General features: G+C 37.4%; 1 protein-coding gene across 10 annotated transcripts in view; it reads left to right on the forward strand.

Annotated features, from left to right (window-relative positions):
• The window catches only part of MAPK10 (mitogen-activated protein kinase 10), a 310,137-nt gene that overhangs the window by 53,897 nt on the left and 235,341 nt on the right, over window positions 1-20,899 (forward strand). Inside the window, exon 1 of one of the 10 annotated variants that reach the window (XM_053216136.1) lies at window positions 17,931-17,949. The exons of the other annotated variants lie outside the window; for them this stretch is intronic. The gene's annotated coding sequence lies outside the window, so the exon portion shown is untranslated. Of the gene's footprint in view, window positions 1-17,930; window positions 17,950-20,899 lie in introns of those variants that run through there. 10 annotated transcript variants of the gene reach the window in all.

Genomic DNA, 20,899 nt, shown 5'->3' on the forward strand with positions numbered 1-20,899 from the left:
ACAAGTTGATACATACAAAGAAGGCATCTGTGCAGACTATTAGCCCATAACAAATATGGTGACCTAGACCAGGTTCTTTTGTGTTCAATGTGTACTATATTTCTGTTGGTGCTTGGATGCCTCCAGTATTTCCTCCCTTCTCTCTATCTCTTTTTTCTTTTGGGCTATTATGAAACTTGAGTTGGTACTGCAAACAGTGATGTCATTTAGCCTTTTGTTGACTTCAATTAGTCATTTGTACATCAGTTCAAGTTTCTCATTCACTCTGGCTAATTAAAGAACAGTATGTTAACACCTGTTGCTTTTTTGTGGTGTAAAATCAAAGTCTCAATTTATTAAATTATGAGAACAAAAGCCTTATCCTAGAAATGTTGCTTTCACTTACAAAGTATGTTGATAATATAGAAGTTTTGTCAGAAAGTTTTTTAACTGGTAAAAAATTTAATATGGATATAATGATGTCTGATTACTTTAGCATGACTTTAGAAACAAACCTAACACATTCATTCAACAAGTATTTATTGAAAGCCCATCCTGTGCCAGGGACTTGGGATACAACTTGTACAAGAAAGAAACAGCAGTTTACAGAAGGCAGAGATGCTTATAACACTTCAAAAGTTAAACACCATACTTTAGTCAGTGGTTCTTAAAGCCCGACCAGTAAGCATCAGTATCACTTAAGAATTTGTTAGGAATTCAATTTTTTGGGGCACCTGGGTGGCTCAATTGGTTGAGCATCTGACTTCTGCACAGGTCATGATCTCATGTTGCTGAGTTCGAGCCTCTCATACTGTCAGCATGGAGCCTGCTTGGGATGGCTGTCCCGCTCTCTCTCTGCTCCTCCCTTGCTCTTGCTCTCCCTCAATCTAAAATAAATAAACATTAAAAAAATAAATAAAAAGATTCTCTCTCTCTGCTCCTATCCTGCTCATGCATGCTCTCTTTCTTTCTTAAAAAAAAAGAAATGCAATTTCTCAGGCCCCACTCCTGGCCTAGGCATCAGAACCTCTGAGAGCAGGGCCCAGCAGTGTGTTTAAACAAATCCGTGGGGGGGGGGGCGGGGGGGTGGTTCTGATGCTCCATGAAGTGTGATAGCCACTGCTTTTGTAGGCTGACAGATTGATCTCTTCCAATACTAAGAATATAAGAAGGCCAGTTTTCTTAAGGCAGAGTTCCTATGAATAGAATTTATAAAAAACGTTTTAAGAAAATTTTTAAAAATGCACATTCAGGGTCATCGAATGACTGAGATACAAGAAATTCTCATCATCTACTATTATTAAAGGAAAAAATGATAGTAGAAACTTATTAAAAATTTTAACTTGGTGAGAATTTGACTCTGCTTTTCTTCTTAGAGCAGATTAGATCCCTTGTCTCATCCAAGTCTGTGGTAGGAGATTCCTTGTGCCATTTAAATAGCTTATAGGCAAAAGAAATTATATTTGCATTCTATTTCTGTGTTTACCAGTCAGTACTGCTTTGTAATTTTTCTCATTTTTAAATCTCATCTAGTGGGGAAATTCCTATTTGGTTCTGCTTGGTGTCATTCTATCAGAGGGATAAAGCTTTTCCCACCCTCACAAAACATGTCCATCTGTCTGATCAGGACTAAAGATCTAGTGCAGGGCTGCCCAGAGTTGGCTCTTTTCACTTCCTTGGTGCTACTAGAGATGGGGGTCCTGTTCCTCCTTCCATTTCTGAGGCCTCAGCTCAGCCCTTCCTTCTCTTTTAGTTAGCCACTGCTGCACTCTCTCCTCTCCTCTCCTCTCCTCTCCTCTCCTCTCCTCTCCTCTCCTCTCCACAAATCCAGTCCTAGCTAATCTTCAATCACAGGAAAAGAGAGTTTGGATTGCAACCAAATCTTTCTGTTTTGCATTTCTGCTAGATTCTTTAAGCCTTTGTTTCAGTCACTGTGCTGAGCAGGGGAAAGAAAAAAAATAGACTTTAGGTTATTAATAAGAGAAGAAAAGAGGAGAGCAATGCTGAGAATATACATTTGCTAATATGAAGGTGTATATCGATGCCAGAAGATATAATACTAAAAGATGTTATATTGCACTTTTATGAAACCATGTTTTCTATTTCCTTCATGTTGTAGTAGACAATCAATACACATGGGAGCCAGAGTTATTTTTCTAAAATATTCACTTGATAAATAATCTTTGTGCACTAGTATGTGCCAGGAATTGTTGCAGGGGTTTGGGAGATAGCAGTGAACACGGGGAGAAAAACCTCTGCCCTCATGAAGATTAGAGTATAGTGAGGAAAACTGACAAAACTCAAAATACATACATAAAATGTACAGCAAGTTAGATGGTGAAAAATTCTGTGAGAAAAATAAAGCAGAGAAAGAAGTGAAGGAGTAGAGAGGAGTAGGCAGGTTTGAGTGAGGTGGCCAGGGAGGGCCTTACTGAAAAGGGGAACAGAGACCTGGGGAGGTGAGGGAGCTAGTCAAACAGATACCTGGGGAAGTGTGCTCCAGGCAGAGGGAGCAGCCAGTGCAAAGGCCCTGAGGCCAAGGGCTAGGGGGAAAAGTGGTAGGTAAAATCCCATGGACCTCATGAGTCCATGGTTTTTGACTTTTCATTCTTTGCAATTTCTCATTTCAGATACTGCATTTTTCATAATCAGAAGTTCTATTTGGGCCTTTTTTTATATCTTTTTTTTATATCTTTCACCCCTTACTATATATATATATATATATATATATATATATATATATCTTCTCTAAATACTTGAGCACATTTATAAAATTCATAAAATCTACTTTAAGTTTCTTGTCTGCTAATTGCAACCTTTCTGCCATTCCTGAGTCTGTTTCTATTGACTGATATTTTTTCCTGCTTAGAGTCATATTTTTTTCTGCTGCATTGCATAACTTGTAACTTTTTATTAAATTTAGGATATTTTGAACATTCTGTTTAATTATGTAGATGTGAAAGCCAAGGGGATAGGAGTGCTGGGCTTTGTCGTAGTGTATAATTAAGTTACTTTGGATCACGCTGACCTTTCCAAATCTTGCTTTGATGTTTTATTTTGGTGGGTCCTCTGCAGCCTTTAGCTGCACTGCTCAGGTGACACTCTTCTCAGGACAAGTTCTATGGATTACCCATTTTTTCCACTATGGCCAGTGAGAAGACAAACTATTCCCAGCCTGGCTTGAGCTCTGAGAATTCCTTCAGGAAGTTCTTTCCATAGCCATGTGGGGTGTTACCCCAGATGTGTGCTGATCAATACTCAGTAGAGCCTCAGAGGGCTTTCTCTTCAGGTTTCAGGAACTTTTTCTCTCTCCTTTGTGGTCCTCTGCCCCAGGGATTCTAGTTCGCTCAGCCTCCTTCAACTCATCTCCTCACCTGCTTTAGACTATGAGACTTCGAGCTTTCTCAGGCTTCTCCTTCCCTGTGGCTTTAAAGCTGCCTCCAGGCAATAATTTGGAGAAAATGTAAAGATCACTCCTTTTTTTGTTTTGTTTTTGTTTTTGTTTTTGGTTTCAAGGTCACAGTCTTGCTCTGGCCGTTGTTCAGTGTCAGATATATATCTTTCTCTTTCTCCTCCCCTCCCTCCTCCTTTTTAATAGCAGGAACATAATTCTCTTGGCTCTTAGTCCCTCATGGGAAAAAGCAGAAGTCCTAGTATAACTTCTGATTGCCAATTGCCAAACATGTGGACTAATTAAATACTCTTAGAACCTAACGTGTTTATATTTATATGTGAACTCTGGCCCACACTTAAAGCCTATGTACAACTGAAGCATAAATTCTGGCCATGTGTTTTGATTGGGTATATCCAAGTAATCCTAAAGGCAAGGATTTATGTGCAGAGTAGGTCATTTGGGAGATGATCACAGGGAACACGAGTGGAAGAGTGGGAAAAGTGAGAGAGGGAAGGGAAATAACAGTAAATGGTGGCAGGGGTCTGGGTGGCTCACTCGGTTAAGCTCTGACTCTGATTGATGTCGGCTCAGGTCATGATCTCACAGTTCATGAGTTTGAGTCCCCTGTGGGGGTCTGTGCAGATAGTGGGGAGCCTACTTGGGATTCTCTTTGTCCCTCTCTCTCTCTCTGCCTCTTCCCTGCTTGCGCTTGCTCTCTCTCTCAGAATAAATAAGTAAACATTAAAAACAAACAAACAAAAAAAAAAAAAAAACCACAGGCATTCCTGGGTGGCTCAGTAGGTTAAGTGTCCGACTTCAGCTCAGGTCATGATCTCACAGTTCATGGGTTTGAGCCCTGCATCAGGCTCTGTGCTGACAGCTCAGAGCCTGGAGCCTGTTTCAGATTCTGTGTCTCCCTCTCTCTTTGCCCCTACCTTGCTCACACTTTGTCTCTCTCTGTCTCAAAAATAAATAAACATTAAAAACAATTAAAAAAAAACAACAACAACACAAAATGGTGTGTTGTCCACTCACTCACCAGATATACCAAAGGGCTCAATCCTGCAGAGAAACTCAGGGAGGTAGAATAAATTTAGCTCACCTCAGAGCTATCACAAGTGAGGCAGCTTGGGTATATATCTCTCCATTCCTCATCCATCATTTATTGAGAGCTACTTCTGTGGGTGTTGACTCTGCACTTCTGAGTTTGTCCTGCATGCAGGTTGAGCACATTCCCTGTGGCCAGATAAAGCCCTCAGGCAGAGAACTTCAGGTGTTCCTGGTAAGCAGGCTTCATAATGCAGAGGGCAAGGCCAGGGGGATGTAAGCAGAGTCCTAGTAATGTTACTAGCACCAGACAGAAGATGTGAGCTAAACTCACTCACTCTAAAGCAGAAATACTATGTGCTCTTCTTTCAACCCAGCATGTGAAATAGATCTGACCTAGTAGATACAGGCTTATATCAATCTTCTCTTCCTTTTATAATAGAGAGTTTTTTTAAGGTTTTATTTCTCAAAAGTACAGTGAACACCTAACTCACAAGGGATGGATAATTCTGTATATTTGATATTTCCTTATACCTGAATGTTTGACCTTCTAGGTAATGACATTTGACACATTAATTTTTTTAAGTAGAAATATACACTTTTTATTGCCTTCTAAAATATAAGACATGAAATAGATTTTAGATTTTGTTGATGACTCAGTAATTTCATTTAACGTAGTGTACTGAAACCATAGACACAGTTGCATTTGTAGATACAGACAGAAGGAAATTTAGGATCGATGAGCACCTTGGTAATGGCTTTCTTGACAAAACATTTCATGCTTAGTTTTATGCACATGTACCTTTCTCATGAAAGAAAAGGTATAGCATGACAGCCTAAGCAGGGAAACAATAGTGAGTTATACAAAAATAGTTATGAGATCACTGACCACCACAACCTTCTCTAAAGCCATTTTATTGCCCCTCCCACCCCCCAAATCATTTCTTTGCTGAAGCTGTTCCCACCCTTTGACTTGTCAGACTGTTCAAAAACAATTATGTCACAAACTGTGTCACAAACACAGTTGATCCCAGGAATCTCCTAATTCAGTTTACTCAAATGCTTTTTCCTCTCATATGTTATTGACAGAATGAAATGAAGATTATTCTTCAACATTTTATGATTTTGTGCTAGAGATGTGGAGAGAAAGATTTTCCTAAGTCATTGAGGTTGATATCATCTTATACTTTCTTGGACATCACTTAGTTGCACACATTTCTGCTTGTTCCTCTTAACTTTTTGTTAGAAAAATAGTCTTTTAAAAAAGAATTCTAGGTTTAATACTTAGAGATCAAAAATTTTGCAAGATTCCTGATTAATTGGTGAACTTCACTATAAATACTCTTCAGAATCAGCAACACTGTAAAATCTGAGAAAACAGTATCTTTCTCCATAGGCTCAATTAGTGAAATAATACCATGGTTCAGGAAGGTTCACGGAAAGGTTTGATGACTCTTTTTTAATTACAGAGAACAGAGGGGAAGTGGACGGGGGTGGGGGCGGTGGGCAGTGGGGTTTGAAATAGGTGAAGGGGGATTAAGAGTACACTTAGCTTAATGAGCACCGAGTAATAAACAGACTTGTTGAATCATTATATTGTAACCTGAAACTAATGTAACACTATATGTTAACTATATTAGAATTAAAGAAAGAAAAAAGAAAAAAATCTGATATAATGACTGTCTTTCCCAAGGGAAACATGATTGCCTGAAGTTTTCTTTCACTATATGTGCAAAAAATGTGTACAATGGTTAAGAAAGAAGTTGTATGACTATCCATATATTTACTTACATTTCACTCCCAAATACATAATTTCATAAGAATTTGTAGCATTAGCTCTTGCAAAATGAATTTGTTTTTCCTTCTCATGAGTTAGCCTAAGACATTTAGTTCCTTGGTGTCCTTTTAGTTTGGAAGTTGGCAAGTACCAGTCACAATATAAAATCATCTAGAATGATAGCTGGTACTTAGAAATGAATTATCTGAAAAAACTAAAAATTTATGCTGAAATGTTATGATTTATATATTTTTAATCCCAGCATCTAGCCTTCCAGTGACCTGTTTCCATTTGAAATGCCAAAACTAAATGCATTTCTTTAAAAAACAAAATTGTATATAGCTCAGTTGACTGCCTTTGCTCAAATAAAACCTTGTAGGGGCGCCTGGGTGGCTCAGTCAGTTAAGCGTCCGACTTTGGCTCAGGTCATGATCTCACGGTCCGTGGGTTCGAGCCCTGCGTCGGGCTCTGTGCTGACAGCTCAGAGTCTGGAGCCTGCTTCGGATTCTGTGTCTCCCTCTCTCTCTGACCCTCCCCCGTTCATGCTCTGTCTCTCTCTGTCTCAAAAATAAATTAACATTAAAAAAAATAAAAAAAAACAAATAAAACCTTGTACTTTTTCTGTAACCACTGGAGCAGTGACGGGGTGTGCTTGGATTTCACACCATAGAGCCGCTCCAGTGTAGGCCAGTATGACACGACTACCTAGAATTGGCTGATCCAGGACCTATAAAGTGTTTCAATAGCTGCTTGTTTGAAGTACTGACTTCACACAAGTGGGTTGTAAGTGTTGCTAGGTTGGATTCTGAAAGGGAAAAGGTTGTGTTTGTTTTGATTATTATATCCCCAGTGCCTAATATGGTGCTGAGTTGTCAATGAATACTCAGTGAACAAATGACTTAAATCCCGGGTTTGTTTTTTTTTTTTTTTGTGATGTATTCCCTGTCAAGCACAGGTGAAGTCTGGCCCCAGTTCTCTACCTCTCTGGGCCTGGACTTCACTTTGATGAGGCTTCTAGTGGCCTCACCTATGTTTGCGCTTACCATGCTGTGCTGTGGTTTTCCCATTTATGGAGTTTTCATTCACTACCAGGCTGAGTGTTCCTTGGGAGTGGTCACCCTGACTTATATATTCTTGCATCATCAAAATCTACACAACGGTTTACATAATCTTTGGCCGACCTTTAGCAAGCTAGTTTTTTAATATTTTTAAGAAACATGCAAGTATCTCTTCCTTTACACATTTACTTTTCACTAGAGGAAGATGAGTCTATGTCCAAAGTTAAGCTTTGATTAAAAACAACAACAACAAAAAAATGCCAACTTTGTAAAGCTCCTAAATCTGATGTAGTGGTTGGTGGATTTGTTCATTCGTTCATTAGTATTGAGTGCTAAGTGCCAACTGGATGGCAGGCAGTTTCTAGGTGCTGACAAAACAGCAATGAGCAAAACACACTTAAATCCCTGTCTTTATGCATTTATTCTAATGAGTGAAATAGACAATGGAAGGCATGTAGTCTGCTACATAGTGATAAAGTGCGAAGGAGAAGAAATAACGCTGGGAAAGGGGATACAGGTAACTGGAGAAGTGTATGGACATTTTTGGTAGGGCGGCCATTGCCAGCATCACCAAGAAGGTAACTTTGAGTTAAGACCTGAAGAAAGAGAGATTGTCAGCTCTGTGAACAACTGGAATAGCATTTCAGGGAGAAGAAACAGCATGTTAAATCCACTGGTCAATTCTTAGTTCTCATGTGACTTATCCTCCTTCACAGGTCTCGATGCAGCAGATCACCCTGCTACATGGTTTCCTCTTGTCTGACTGATGGCTCTTTTGATGGTTTCTCTGGCTCATGGTTTTGAAATGATGGAGTACTAGATAGCTCAATCATCATAATTCTTTTCTTCCCTATTTCCTATACTAGTTCATCCAATCCTGTGGCTAAATACACATAAATATGCCCAAATTTGTATTACCAACCCTGACTTCTTTGAACACTCTATCTAGACCTGCAAACATAAGTGACAACTCATCTACACTCATCCCAAATTTATTATGTTCAAAATAAAACTTCTGATATTCAGCCCCACTCTCAATTATACTATAATTTTTAACAGTGAAAAGCATGCAATTTTTCACATTACAGAAAATGCAGAATTTAAAGACATTAAGACAACAAATTCAGAGTTTAGAATCTTAGATTTTGTATAGTTTGACATTGGGGACCTTCTAGTCCAATGTCTTATTTTACATTTGCTGAGGCTGAGGGCCTGAGCATGAGAGGTGATGAAACCAGCTAGAGCTGGGACACCTGGACTGCAGTCCACTTCTTCCTTCACCACGCCAGTCTCCCATACCTAACTCTGCTTCCTCAATCTGGGTGATCATGTCTGCAGTGGTAGCCTCAGAAGCTGTACATATCCTACCTCTTCATTCTATTGTGTTTTTTCATATTATATTTTCTTTCCCAAATGTTTAGAAGCCTAAGTGGTTCAATTCAGTGAGTTCAATTTTTATCACAAGAATATGAACAATGCAGATGCGTTAGATCTGATTTTTAGACAAAGTCCAAGGTACAGCTTAATTCTAGATATCACCAACATTATTGAAAACCATCCTTAACTTGAATCATTTCTGTTGTGATTATTTCTGATATGGCCAAATGTGACATCGCCCTTTAAAAAAAGTCACCCTTTAAAAAAAAGATTTAATTAGATTTGTGTGTTAGTGTACAATTTATGGATTAATGGGAGTAGTTTAAACAATGTAAGCATTTAAACAATGAAAATTGCATTATGCCTAGAATATTTAAGGGCAATAAAAATCCTTTGACCCTCTTGACACCTGCTGCTTAGAAATGCAGAATAAACCCTTACTTACAACTCTCCTAAAAGGGTGGCAGATAGGATGGCATCCTATTTAGTGATGAATATTCCTTTTTATTTTTTTTGTAAGATTTAACCAAATTTTATTATAGTATTACCAGAAATGTACTGATTGTAAAGCTATCCCATTCATGGTTTTCTTCTTTTTTTATTTTATTTTTTTTTAATTTTAACTCCAGTTAATACACAGGGTTATATTAGTTTCAGGTGTGCAATATAGTAATTAAACACTTCCACAGACAAGATGAATATCCTTAAGAGTACCATACAGAGAAGGGCAAGAACATATTTAGATTGCACGTAGAGTTTATATGGCCCATTTTTGTAACAAAACAAAAACAACAAGAAGCAAAAACCAAAATGTTTTTGGATGAGACATTTTTGATAGAAATAGTTTAAAATTAATCGGTACTTAGAAAATTAAAAACTAGAATCACCTTTAATACATTTGCAGTGTTTCTAGTTGACTATGACAACAGAGGTAACACTTTAAAAAAGTTTTTGTTGATTGATTGTAAAGGGGGAATACTGGATTTATTGGTCTATAATCTTAGAAAATGGATTTTGCTATTTTAAGCTTTTCTTGATGATCTGTCCTTGCCCAGCTGGTAAAGTGCTCCTCCTTTGTCCCCCTGTAACAAGAGCAAATCCTTCTATTTTCTTCATTGAATTCAAGTGGTGTGTTTACACTCTGGCCTTTCCTGAAAGCAACTGAAGTTCCCTGAAGGCAGATAGGATTCTCTATTTCTGTTAATAGCGCATTCTACCAAACAGGCTCTAACTCGCTCTCTATCCATCAATTTCCAAATCCTGTTGGTTCAGCCTTTAAATTTCTCTTTCCTTAATCTTTACTGACACTGAGAAGTCTCATCAACAAACCAACAGGGTTGTTCTGCCTAAGGCTACTCTTAGGTGGAGACCTGGAAGTGGAGCAGGCTGTAGAGATGATGACCTTCCTCCCCACCGCATCCCTCCTGTTCCTGAGGAATCCCATACCACCCTGCTTCAGCACCGCCTTGAGATTAAGAGCAAGAACCTTGGAGCCAGGCTGCCTGGATTTGAATCTCTACTCTGCCATATACTAGCCCTGCCACTTAATAGCTGTGTGACCTTGGGCAAGTTTTTTTCACTTCTCTCTGCCCCAGTTTCCTCATCTTTAAAATGGGGATGATATTAGAACCTACCTCATTTAGCTGCTATGAGGATGAAATTAAGTGAGTTAATATATATAAAGTGCTTAGAACAGTGCCTGACACAGAGTAAGCACTTCAAGTGTTAGTTGCTGTAGTTACTATTTATTGCTAGTCAGTAAAACTGCCCCTTTAGGTAGTGATGGGAGAGAGGAACAATGGAATCTCTGTGGGAATAAAGTGGTAAGAACAAAGCCCTTGTTGAGAGCCACTGCTCTAGGCTAGAAAACCAATGTTGTCTCAAGCACTGGACAAGCCACCTTTAGATCCAAAAGGTGGAAGTAATCCAGTTATACTTTACTGCTGTATAGATCAAGGGATACAAACTGACAACTGACAACTGACAGTGATTTGGTTTATTAACCCATACAGTTCTTTAAAAATAGATATAATGATACAAATATTAAGCTTCTCTGAAATTCATGAATGAAGTAACACTGAACTTATATAACTGCTTTCTTCAAGTACATAAATCTCCAAGTTTTAAATAAGGAACTGGAAAGGAATCTCAGAAGTGCTTTTAGAAGATGCTAATTTTGCCTGAAGAATATCCTTTAAAAGAAGATAACATGATTTTGGTTAAAAATAGCCTCTCACTGTCTTCCTCTAATGCATTCATTCCTACCTTCGAGCTTAAATATCTACAGACACAGAGGGAAACACACAAAGTCATATTAGGAATAAAAACAAGTACCAGCAATTTATTTTTGCTAGATTTCAAGGGACTTTCCATTGCATGACCGTGGAAACTAGACTGAGAAAGGCGACAGGTAGTTTGCATGGCAAGAAACAAAGAAAAGAAAACCTTGTTCTTCTGAAAGTAGGTATGAAGACCTTTTGTTTCTTTGTTACTTCATACCCTTGGCAGAAATAAAGATCTACCAACTCAAAACCTGGTTTGTAATCCTCCTACTGTATATATGCTACATTTTTAGGCAGTCAAATGTTGTTATATATCTGTTACCAGTACATTGTTTTCTGTATCACATAGAGGCTGACTCCATGTAGAGGCTGAATCACTGAGGAAAATAGCAACAATGATACAGATGGTGAATATTAATATTGATATTCACTGAGCTCCTGCTATGACCAGAGTGCTGTTCAAAGGACTTTTCACTTTAGGTCTTAGTTTATTTAAGCCTCACTATAACCTATGAGACAGGTAGTATTACTATTATTCTATTTACTATTGTCTAGATGAGGGAATGGAGACACAGACACTGTGGAAGACAATCTTGAGAAGTGTTGCTGAAACAGAGGGAAAAGACAATGAAATGATGATAGTGCAGCTGATAAGTATGGAAACCAGGGAACATATCTCTAACCAAACATGGAATGGAAATCATTCAGAGAAGTAAATGCAAAGAATTGAAGTGAAAGCAATAGCCTTTCTGAGGTAATGAATGGGCTGAGCACACACAGTTCTGCTAAGGAAGAGAAGAGACAGCTGAGCAAAGTCGCTAAGAGGTAGTCTTTCCAGATTGAAGTTCTTTCTCTACCACAAGTTGAGGTTACCTTGGGCGAATTACTGAATCCTTCTAAACCTCTATTTCTTCATTAGTAAAGTGGAGATAACCATGATAGTATGTTCTTAGTATGGTTTTTATAAGGACTAAGTGAGTTTTACATGTAAAAAATGGTACATAAAACTATGACATACAGTAAGTGCTTAATACGTGATAGCTATTTTTATCATTATCATTATTATTATTGTTATTATTAAATGGGTAAAAAGAAAGGGGAGGAGAATTCATGGTCAAATAATTGGGGAGATTCTAATTAATTGGAATTGTTTATTGTATGTTTTCTCATAGCATTTAATATGCTTACCTAGATTGTAAAACTTCAAGTGGGGAATTCTCAGATTTATTTGACCATAAAACCTCCTGGCTTTTTTTTTTTTTTTTTTTTTTCTCATCGACTATAAATAATGTCTTGTGGGACTTTGGTGTTCTACAGATCAGAGTCTAGGAAATGTTCTTTATTTCACACACAGTGTACAGGATAATAGAAAAACAGATGTGATGCCTTGCACTGCAAACTACTAACCATCAAATAAAGTGCTTTCAGCTTTACAAAACATCATGAATATACTTCTTTCATCATTGTACAAAACTATGTATCTAGGCACTCACACCTTATGATCACTCAATCTTGTCAATGTCATCATTGAAAGTTTTTTGACATTTTCATAGAATGTTGTAAAAAATGAGTTAAAATTGACATAGCTCCAGTCTTTGGGAAGATTTATTTTACCATATTGTAATTCCTTCCAAGTGTTTTGTAGTTCATTGCCTATTGTGTCATAGGAACACTGTTCTCTTGTGTGTTGTCATTACATTTCTCTAGTGCTCCTTACCCTGGTATTGAAGTAATACTGAATTAATATTAAAAAAAACATTCAGAAGTTCTGTTTAATCCCCCTCCCCAACCTGACCCACCACCAGCACTTCTCTTAGATTATATTAATTAGTTTTTGGCTTACTTAGTGTTTCTGTGTCTGATGGCATATCCTACATGGCTTTCCACATCTGGGCTTGGCATTACTCAGAGAGAAGTTAACTAGCTTCTCTAGTAATTATTTCCACTATATCCCATTACTACTAAGCTGAGCTGGAGAAATATAATTGGAAATAAAATCTCCTGGATCCCAGTGAATCTTTTCCATATAGAAAAGAATGAAAAAGTTTTATTATTGTATAAAGATTAATCAGATTGAGATGCACATCACATGCAATCTGCTGAGGAGATTGCAATGAGAGAAAAAAATCTCACCTTTTATTACCGTGAGGTAGGCAGATACAATTCATTGCATTCATGCTAATTGTCAACTGAAAGAAAAGGAATAAAATTTCTTGTATCTTATTTCTTAATTAAAGTATAATTGACATCTAACAATATATTGGTTTTAGGTGTACAACATAATGATTTGTATTTGTATACATTGTGAACAAATGATCACCAGAATAAGTCTAGTTACTGTCTGGCACCATATAGAGTTACAATTTTTTTTTCTTATGATGAGAACTTTCAAGATCTGCTCTCTTAGGAACTTTGAAATATGCAATACGATATTATAGACTATAGTCGCCATGCTGTACATTACATCCCCATAACATTTATTGTATAACTGGAAGTTTGTACCTCAACTCCTTGTATCTCCCCTCCCCTCCCCAACTCCTTGTATCTTGATGACAAGCAGGAAGTAACACCATGAGGCCAAGCACCTAGGTTTAAATTCCCAGAGGCAGGGAAAGGAGAGCCATCCACCCTCCTATAAGTTCACACTTCAAAGAAATCTCTCTGAAGCCTCCAAGAAATGCATTCCTGGAATGCAGAACTGGCTTGATTCTTATCAATCTTTTAAAAAGATTTATATACATATCAAAAAGACTGAGAAAGCATTTAGAATGTCAAGTTTTCTAAGGTAAATGCTAAGGGGAGGGGGAGGAGTACTCTTCCCTTTTGGCATTACGGAAAAGTTAAGTGTTTTTTTAGATGTATATTAACCTCACAATTTTCCATTTTTGTTTCTATTTTATAGTTGCACTATAATTTTTTAATTATCCCCATTTCTGTTTCTCCTCTTTCTGAGCAGTTTGCAGTTGTATAAATATCCAGCAAGTCCATAGTGAAATATAAAATCAAGCAGTTACCAGAATTATAATAGGATGAATTTTAAAAACTAAAACAAGGCTCACCTTGAGGGAATATCTTTAAATATATCACATTAATGGTATTATTCTTCATTAGAATTCTTGATTTTTGATTAGCAGCGCATAATATCCTCATTGTATATTACATTCACAAGCTCTAGTGGAGACTTTTTGCTTGTGCTTTCAATTAGCTCTTTGAGTATTATTTTGTAGTTTCTTATGAAATCTTATCCAACCCAAGCCCGTAATCTAATAATCTAAATTTTTAATTAGGAGCTTTTCTTATAAGACCCAATGAATTTCTCCTGAGTTCTCATCAATCATATAAGTAGCACTGCATTTACATGGTAATCTAGGGCCTTCAGTAATCATTCCATCTTCCTGAATAATTTTTCCAACATGCAAAACACAAAGATACCCGTGGCTGTTCTCTAATATCAAAGTCTTATTATGAGGCACCCATTGAAGGATATAGATTGAACTTTTTTTTTTTTTAATTTTTTTTTCAACGTTTATTTATTTTTGGCACAGAGAGAAACAGAGCATGAACGGGGGAGGGGCAGAGAGAGAGGGAGACACAGAATCGGAAACAGGCTCCAGGCTCTGAGCCATCAGCCCAGAGCCTGATGCGGGGCTCGAACTCACAGACCGCGAGATCGTGACCTGGCTGAAGTCGGACGCTTAACCGACTGCGCCACCCAGGCGCCCCAAGATTGAACTTTAAGTATTTAAGGTACAATGAGTGGTCTTGAGAACAAAACCAAATTGTGCCATTTTTTTGCATCAGTCTGATCAATAGTTGAGTTGTCCATTAAATCTCCATGAATAATGGGCCTCCACCTTTGTTTACTCTTTATACTGGGCCCAGAGAGAACTTGCATGATGAGCAATATTCATGACATGGCTGAACCACTGTGAGCCCTTCCTCAAGGAGCCTACATTCCAATAGGATTTCCTTTCCCTTTAACTTTATCTCAGACACCAAGTAGAGACACTTCATTCCTTTTCAGTCAAAGTGTAATCTGAGGACAATGCCTTCAGAAGCAAGACTCTGGGATACCTCTTCTCACAGACTTTAGAAATCAGGTCATCAGATACAGCATCAGGGAACACACACATGTTTGTGGTGGCTGCAGATGAAAGAAAGCAACATTCATAAACTTTAGCAGCAAGGCAATTTGTTGGAAGGGCATACGATGGCTCATAGAGCAGCAGGAGCCCTGGAGTTAGTGGGGCATGGGGAAGATGGCTAGCAAGAAAGAGGTAGGCGGCTGAAAGCATAGCCTGATTTCCATCTGGGGAGAATTTGGCTGGAGTGCTGGAGCTGGGAACTTTTTGCTTTCTTGGTTCTGCTAATGCTGCCCCTTCACACAATGTTATGCCCGAAGTTCCGAAACCTCCCACAAAAGTCCACCAGAGTCGTAAGTCAAAGCCAAGCGGCAAGGGTCGTTTATTGCAGGTTCGAACCTGGTCCTCTGCACACTCGTCGCCGGTGATGCAAGAGGCCTCGATCAGGGTTGGTACAGCGTTTTTATAGACAGAGACAAATAGCACAGGGGAGGTTTCAAATTATGAGGGGCCTCATTAGTTGATTTTAAAGTAAGGACATTTGTTGTTCTCTGATTGGGCGTCCTTTGTCTGTCCTTTGGCAGGAAGGCTTTGTCCGTTACTTGTGGCGGGAGGAAGAAGGGGGAAGGGGGAAGGGGGTAGGGTAGGTGAGGAATGTGCTAAGCAAGCAGGTTTACAGAAGCGAGAAATGCCGGTTAGTTTATGTACAATCACTCATTCCATTACATATCAGACTACATTTAGGAAGGTTTACAACCCATTCTACTACACAGCGGGTTACATTCAGGAAAGGCCTCACAATGCTCGTAGCAAACAGCAAGCAAAACAGACTTCTCAGCAATTGTATTTCTTATCAAAGATCCATAATAAGCAGAAAAGAGAACCTAGCTTTAAACTAAGGCATGGCTGTCATTTGGATTGTTCCTTTCAACAATATACTTTCAGAAGTCCAAATTTCAGTCACAAGTGTCTGATCAATTATGGCCACCCTCCAGTAACATCAACTTCATTACAGCAGGAGAGTAAAAGGAGAGAGTGATCCCACTTTGCTTTCTAGAGTGGGAGATGTTAGTCTGCCTACAAACTATTTTTGTACTTCTGTCAAATGGTGCTCACTTTATGCATATGCGATTCTAAGTGCTTTGCATGTATTAATTCATTTATTCTTATAGCAACTCAATGTGGGAGACATTATTTTGTCCATGTGTACCATAAACTAACTGGGCACCAGAAGTTAATTTATTTAAGTTTTAAATTTTATTTTTATTTTTTTGGATTTAATTGCCCCAATCGCACAGTAAATGGAAGGGAGAGAATCTGAAGCTAGGCACTCAGGTTGCAGAATGTGTGCCCTTCCTAGTATTGCTCAGCCTTACCAAAGACAAGTGTTTAGAGGTTTAATATAAAGAAAAGGAAAAAAAGAAAGACAGAAAAAGAGAACATGACAAATCAAACCAACATAACAACAAATCAGCAATCAAATGTTTGATTTGTTTGGTGATAAGAGATATAATTTCTATTTTTCTCTATCTTTTATGTATTATAAATTCATGTTTTTTTAAATGTGTACTTTTGATGTAATGTTAGATTTATAGGAGATTTGCAAAGACAGTACAGTTTCCATATATAGTCTTTACTCAGTTTCCTTAAGGTTTACACTTCACATAACCAAAGAAGAATGAACAAAACAAAAATATTAACAGTGATCCATCACTATTAGACTTTAATCAATTTCCCCAGCTTTTCTATTAATGTCCTTTTTCTGTTCCAAGGTCCAGTCCAGTATCCTACATAGCATTTACTTACCATATATGTCTCTCCCTCCAAATTGTGCCAGTTCCATTGTCTTTGTCTCTTGTGACTTTGATGCTTTGAATGAATAATGGTCAAGTATTTTGTAGAACATTCGTCAATTTGAGCTTGTTTGGTGTTTTCTTATGATTAAATTAAGGTTATGAATTTGGAGGAAGAATGCTTTTTTTAGTGCATTCTGTCAGGGAGTTAGATAATATCGATATGTCATATTACTAGGATTTTAACATTGATCACTTGGTTAAGGTGGTTCTGTATTATTTTTTAATCATAATTTTCTTTACTTACAAAAATACTGCTAACATTTCTAATATTTAGTAGACTTTATTTTTTACCGCAGGTTTTGCTATATTGCAAAATCTCCAACTCATATGGGTTCCTAGAACCCACATGACTCACTCTTACTCTTCAGGGACCAAATTCTTGTGATTTAGAACGTAATCTGTTCTTAAACCACACATAGCTAAATGCTCCATCTGATGTATAATAAGCTAAGTGAAAGATGAGCAGTCCACTATGTCCATATTTTGGAGGAAACTCTATAGCCAACGGCAATCCTAATTCTGATACAAAATGTAGTACCACACTTGGAAGTTAGTGAATTATAGTCAATTCTATTTAATGAGTACCCAGGCCATTTCTTTTCCTGTTCTTGAAAGCCACATTTGTTAGTAAGGCCTTCAGGCCAATTTGCCTATTAGCTTAGGTTTTATGATACTATGTACAGTTCATTTAAAACAATTCTCCATACATAAAATTGGACATCTGTCTTTTGATATGTGTAAAACCTGCTAAAATCGTGATGCAGACAAATTATTGTTAAAGAGAACCATTTTGCAGTTGTTCCTGTGAAAGCCCCTGATCTTTTGTAATTTGTATGTTTTGCTTATAACTGAACTACATATTTTAAAACCATCATTTTATACTTTCCTATTTCATGTATATACAATAAACATATTTAATGTAATTTGTTATTATTTAAATTATTTTTTTCCTTATACTAGAGAGCCAATCTGTAAACTGTTAATTTTTTGCAGCTTTAAGAGCAATATTACATGTTGTTTGTGTGTGTTTGTTTCCTCTGCAGAATAAATCAGTCTGCTCTAGATCTCCAACAGACAGTGAAAAATTTTAATGTTTGGTAAGCCATTTGTTAAAATTAAATTTAAATAAGTGATAATGAAGGTGTGGATAAGGATAGAAAAAAAATAAAATTGCATACTCATGGTTAAGTCAGTGTTACAGTTCTAGCAATGCTCTTATATTTATCAACTCGAAACATGGTGATACTGATTATTTAGTACCCCATTCTTGTGCACTTGGCTTTTGCAAAAAGAACTTAACATTTTAAAAGTTACCCTCTGAGTAGCCATCTAGTCACATAATCATTAGTTTTTATCTCAATGCTTAGGCACTTTAAAGAGCATCTTAGTAACCTCAGTATTAGATTTAAGTTTGTTATATGATTGTCTTAAAACAATTTTATTAGTTTCTCACTGCTAATATATAGTATGGAACCCTAGAACCCTGGCTTTTGATCTTAACATTAATATATGAGAAATCATAAAAATTAAAAAAAAAAAACCCGGTTTACTTTCCAGAATATACTACAAATGATATGTCTACAAACCAGTTTTTCCTTTTTTTTTTTGTTTTCTTTTTTGTTTGTTTTCAGGTGAGTGTGGGGAAATGGGAGAAACCATTCAACACCAGGGAGTAAGACACAAAATTAAATATTTCTATAGACCCTTTTAGGTTCCTGGACAGATTAAAGAGCGCTTACTCACAGAGAGCACACATTAGTGCTTTGCTGGAGCTGGCACGCACCAGTTTGCAGGAACCAGTTGTTAAATTCTAAAGAGTTTTGTCACCCAGTTGTTAAACATAGCCATTATTAAAATCAAATTGTATAAACTCACAATTAAATACTATTAAAAAAGGTAATGAAAACTCGAGACTCACCATTTCCTAATTTTTGAATTATGCTCTAGCATTTTTACTATGTTATTTCCCAATTCTGTGTCCAGAGATTTCATGTTGTAGCCTGATAAGCTTATGATTCACATTATGAGTATGTGTTTTCTTAAAGAAAATAAAACTAAATATGGTGGGAGACCATGTGATTTAAAATCACTGTTCTCCTGTTACTACTGACTACCTGTCAGTCACACATACTACCCTCCTGCTCACCTCAGGGTCTCTGAGTTTGCTGCTGTATTCCCTCTGCTTGGGACCCTTCCCCTCCACCGCACATTTGGATATCTATTTTTTCCCATCAGAGTTTATATGTCATTCTTTTGGAAAAAACATACCTGATTATCCGATCTAAAATAGCCCACCCTGTCCTGCCTATTCTCTGACATGACACATTTGCCGTTTCTTTACACGGTCGTCATTTTCCTTGAAGCACTCACTACTCATTGAAAGCATATGGTTTATTTGTTCATATGTTTACTGCCTTTCTCTCTTACTATACTATAAACTCCCCAAGGTGAGGAAGCTTCTATTATCTTTGTATTTCTGATTTTTCAATGCCTAAAAGAGAGCCAGACACACAGTAGATGGCCCAGTGTATTTTTGTTTATAAAGTGATTTAATATTTGAATAGACCATAGCAGTGAATGTCATCTAACTTAAAATAGGACTTGAGAGATAATTCAAGTAATATTCAGATATGGGATAAAATGAAGTTAGACTACTACCACTTGACAAAAAGAGGCTCTGAAATACTGACATAAGCAATTGCAAAGAAAACACTTCTTTTGGTGGGCGTTGTCATTTATACACATAAAAAGATATTGAACTTTTGCCAAATTTCTTGAGGGGCAATTTGGGAGTAGGTTATGTCAAAATTCTAGTTAGAGATGGGATTTGTACATTACATTAATTATTCTGTACTCATCTGTGGAAAAATCCTTCTCAAGCAACATAATTTACATGAATGAGGGAGAAGGTTTTATTTTAAGGAACAGCAGCATATTCAGATTTTTTTGTGGCAGTCTTCCAGCTACAGAAACTAGCTGTCAAGAACTACTTTCTTTCCCAGAAGACTTTTGTAAGGGGGAAGCTGAGGCTGCAATTCTATTCCAAGCCAAACTTTGTACAATATGAGCAAATAAAATGCAAAAGAACATTTTTGGTGACTTTGATGAGGGTAGCTATTTCTAATATTGAAGAGCCTAGTCAAGTTTATTGCTGCTTTTTAAAAAGTGTGATCTGGGGATGGATAGATTATCTGTAATACATACAGTACTAAAATGTATGGTTCATAAACTGAGGAGTAAAAGGTAACAAGGATACTGCTTAAAAGGACTAAAGTAGGGTTCGGCAAATCTTTGGGGAAAGAATTTATCTGTTATTTCTCTCATGTATTCCACAGGTAGTTTTTAAGCACTAATTATGTGTCAGGCATTGTTTTAGATGCTAGGAGTACATGAAAGAAATACTTGCTATCCTTAAACAATCTAATGGAATAAAAACAGGTAAACAGATTATTGCAACACAGTGTGATAAGTGGTAGGATGAAAATGTTCAAGGCTTTCTAAGAGCACATGAAAGAGACAACTAGCCCAGGTGTATGATGTTTGAGAAACTAATCACATGATCATGATTCACCTTGTGGGTTACAAAGTCTCTGGCTGATATGCCAAGACTTAATTGAAAACAATGACATACTAACAAATGTTTAAAAACTAGCTCTTCAGAGGAACAAAACCCCCACGTTTGTGGTGTTTGCTCATTTCTGTGTTATAAATATTTCCACTCTGTTGATTTTAAAGCTACCAGTAGGATGTCACTGAATGTGAAGACAAGAAAGGATGGACACTGTTTGTTCTAAATCTTTTCTGAGCTGGTATGGGCAGGTTGTCTAGTGAGGTGATAGTGTTATGCCCAGAATTCGTGATCCCCAAAGACCACTAGGGAGCCGAGTCTGATGCAAAAGCAAAGAGCCTTTATTCGAGCTAGCTCGAGCTCAATCCCCTACCTGCACCGACGCAGCGGTGAGATACCAGGGAAAGAGAGTGAGTTTCAAAAGGACAAAGGTTTTATTGGGGCCTAGGGGCAGTTGGTGAGGTAATGGCTGTGGCCTC

The sequence above is a fragment of the Acinonyx jubatus genome, chromosome B1, assembly GCF_027475565.1.
Source record: "Acinonyx jubatus isolate Ajub_Pintada_27869175 chromosome B1, VMU_Ajub_asm_v1.0, whole genome shotgun sequence".
Classification (NCBI taxonomy): Eukaryota; Metazoa; Chordata; class Mammalia; order Carnivora; family Felidae; genus Acinonyx; species Acinonyx jubatus.